This window comes from Ischnura elegans, chromosome 2 (genome assembly GCF_921293095.1).
Source record: "Ischnura elegans chromosome 2, ioIscEleg1.1, whole genome shotgun sequence".
In the NCBI taxonomy this organism is placed as follows: Eukaryota; Metazoa; Arthropoda; class Insecta; order Odonata; family Coenagrionidae; genus Ischnura; species Ischnura elegans.
Window position 1 is genome coordinate 110,617,226 of NC_060247.1, and position 3,897 is coordinate 110,621,122.

The window sequence follows — 3,897 nt, forward strand, 5'->3', positions numbered from 1 at the left end:
TTTTTGTATTTTTTTCGGTTCAGTTCCGTCTTGCATCACAAGTTTACTTCAGTTGCTGCCTTCCTCCCGAAACTATCGATGAAGGGAATTTTCACGATATTAACAAATTTTTCAACCTTTCAGAGGTCCTACAAAAATTTATATTTCCAAATAATTTTATGCTGAGGGCAGGTGTGCATTACCTCGACTATCTACATCTACATACTATACCACAAGACTACCTCTTCCAAACGCCTACAAAAGCCGTGTGACAGGGGTTGTTAGGACACCAGCCGTTTAATATAAAATGTTAATGCTCAAACAAGATTATGACTAACTTCCCACGACACATCCCCCCCCTTCCACACCTCCGTCCAAAGTTAACCTTTCCCCCCCTCTTTTTTACCTCCATCCGTTAACTCCCCCTTTCCCTCCCCCCACCCCCTCAACGCCTTACGTTCAACCCCAATTTCCCTTCTCCTCTTCCACCCCCAAACCCCACCCCCTTCAAGCTATATATTTCAGCGGTGTACATTGTTTCTGCATCACTCAACGTTTGTTGAAGGGAAGCTCAAATCCTCAGTTTCGTTGAGAAGGAAGTCTTGGATTCCGAAACCGGTACACTTCTCCCGTCCAGATGGCATTTCCATCGTTCAATTTCGAGCGATTCTCCCGGAGTATAGCCCACGGAGTAAGTGTTGTGAGTGTGTGTGATATATTGTGTGTGCGTGATATCTTAACGGAAGCAGCCTCAGCGAGGCACCCCAAAACACTTGCAAAGGTTCCTTCATGCCTCGTTAACATTGCGATTGTCCGAGCGATCGTCCTGACAATAGTTGGCGTAGTTCCGAACGTTGCCACTTTACGATGGTCAGGCGCTTGGAGACCGGAAAAGAAAGCGACAAGAGAAAGACGAAAAGCTCGTGAAGCTCTATTTTTTTATGGATTTGTCCTAGGAAGGAATAATATGGGCGGAAGAAAAATGATTCGATATGTACACGTTGAACACAGTAATATCTTGTCCCTGCATACCTCAACAGCTTTGCTAACCGTCAATTTCTCGTCCACTTTAGATGTCAGCACTAGAGGACAGCACAGGTTTTAACAATCGTCGTGTGAATGCACGATAGTTCCGACAATCGCTAGAAAAATCGTAATGTGAATTATGTGGCATTAGAGTTGAACGAGTGATTGCGAAGGGTGATGGCTTCATTATGCCGATATAAAGGCAAATTTGTGTCTAAAAGTAAAGGGTAGAGCTTGGATAATTCGAGGAAACGAAATGTGGCCGAAAGTAAATCCATCAATTCCATCATTCTAAGTGATTCTAACGAGTGAATCTGTTGAAGGTTGCCGCATCGTCGAGGTGCATTTTTTGGAAAAGGAGATGATTTGTAGGCATTGTTCTTCAATTCAGATTCATTTAATTTTGTTGTTATCTTCTATCATTGTTATGATTTAATTTTCTTAATCCCATGTTAATCCAGGTTCATTAATATATTAGTTTTTAGCACATGATAATATTGAAGCCAAAAATGAAAATTCAAATCCTTTTGTCAAACTTACTTTAATCACGTCTCATCATCATTGGTTTTTGAAGATGAAAACAAGGCAATAACGATAAAAGTTCAAATCTTAAAATATACTATAACCTACTGATTTTTAATTTCTTGAGAATTTTTTGCAATACTTCCTAACATAAAGTGTCCATAATTTTTTAAGTAATAAATTTTTATGCCTTGATTTAAGAAGATTAAATTCCATGTCGAATGACACACACAAAACTCTTTAATGCTCATTTCTTTGTAGATTTTCCATTTAATAGCCTCATCCATACTAATAACAAGGAGTTGATTAGTGAAAATTAGACACTAATGTTTCATTTATAATCCAAATGCAATTCGAATCATTAGTATCAGGATAATTAAATAATCCTTGTTCCTAGTACCTAAGTTTCAGTGAATTTGGAAGGATGGCATTGCAACTTCTACAGACTCACTCGTAGCTATCACCAATTGTTCAAGAATGCATCCTAATTTTTATCCTCCTGCAATGACTTCATGAATAGATGTATTTTCTGTTGCGTTTTCAAATTTAGCTAATTGGACCTTTGGAAAATGTATCGAAGTAAATTTTTTGGACCCTGAAAATAGAGGTACTCTTTTGTATTCTATTTTATACTTTCGAAGAATATTCATGGGTTAATTAGTACGTTCCCGAAGCTGTATTTCCAAACACTACATTGTCGGTACGCAACAGCATTATGCTTGCCTGGTGGTACATTCGATTACCTGTAGACCTTATTCTACACTTTTAATATCAATTAAATTGATGAAATACGTAATGCGCTAGATAATGAACTTCTATTTAAATAAGTATTTTCTACTAATTGAAAACAATGTATATTTTTCGAAATAAACGTAAAACAATTTGAAGTAGTATTCTGAAGAACATATGTAACTGTCGCAAGTCGCAATAAATTCTGTCAATTTCGCTTTTGAAGCGATACGCCAACAATTTCTCGCCAGAAATGCTCAACGAAAATACGATTAACATTTCTTAAGTCCTTTATGGTTCGGAGGAAATTGTGGGCAATACGACATCTTCATCGATCATTTGTTATGTTGTTCCACGACATATCCCCAAAGAAAGTTGACAAACTGATGCGATATAGTAACACATACCATGACTTTTATTGAATTCTATATAGTTTTATGCATCAAATTACTGTAACAATGCAACCAAAAAAACTTAAAGCAAAAAACTAAAAAATAAAGCGAAAAAGCAAATAACTCCACGAGATGGTTTATTTACTCGAAACGACATTCAGCAACCCTGAGGATGAGCCCCGAGTTGGAGCTCGAAACTTTGGAAAAATTTAGTTTCCAGCCTGTTGGGAATAGTGAGAGAAAATTAGCCACATAATTCGATGGGAAAGCATAAAATATTTTTGCCGTTTCCCATTTTTGTAATTCAGCACCCTCTCATAATTGAGGGATTTAGAAGCCAAGCCATTTTTAATAACATTGTTAGGTGCAGAAATTGATAAAAGGAATATAAAAAATCTTGGTAGGCAAGGGATGCGGGTGAATTTCTGTCCAGTGCTAACACTGACTGGAAAATCAAATGCACCACTAAATGTCTGATTGATCTCGTCTGTTTTGTTTACTTAATTTCTGTACCTAACCCTGTTTAGAAAATAAAATTCTTTGTATCCCTCGGCTTCTCACCCCCTTATATCAGATCACCGTTTAAAGGTAAATTAATATTTCGATAAATTATTATAACTGTTATTTATTTTTTTCTTCTTCTTGGCCTTAATTTTTTAATTTTGATTAACGTCCTTGAGCAGAGGCCGATTTATGGGAGAGGGCATGGGGGCACGTTCCCCCCCAATCGACGCTTAAAATATAGATAATTTTTTTAATTCTATTATCATTACGTTCGTTTTATTTTGTGTATTAGGGTTCCTCAATCATTACGTTCATATTAATAAATTTCAAGTTCAAAAAAATTTCGTAGAATAATTATAGAATCTTGTTTTTAATCTCAAGTATGAGAAGATCGTTTGCTTGTCAGACCCTTGCGTCCCCTCCTTCCCCAGAAAAAAACCTGGATCCGCCCGTCTTGAATTATAGTTACATAATTGATATTAATAATGTATCGAAACGTTGGGAAACAAATTTGCATATCATTTGCATATCTTTGACCTATTCTCCGATACGTAAATTAACATTACCATTACTATGACTATTATGTAAATTGACATTTCATTCATAGGTGTGGATTATGTCTGTTGAGCAGAATATGAGATTTTTATAGCTTTTTGCCCCAAAGGGTACATCGGTGATAAAAAAGGTTTTATTCAATCATTCACTATCCGCCGTTTCTCCGGAGATGAGGATGGCAAATAAATAC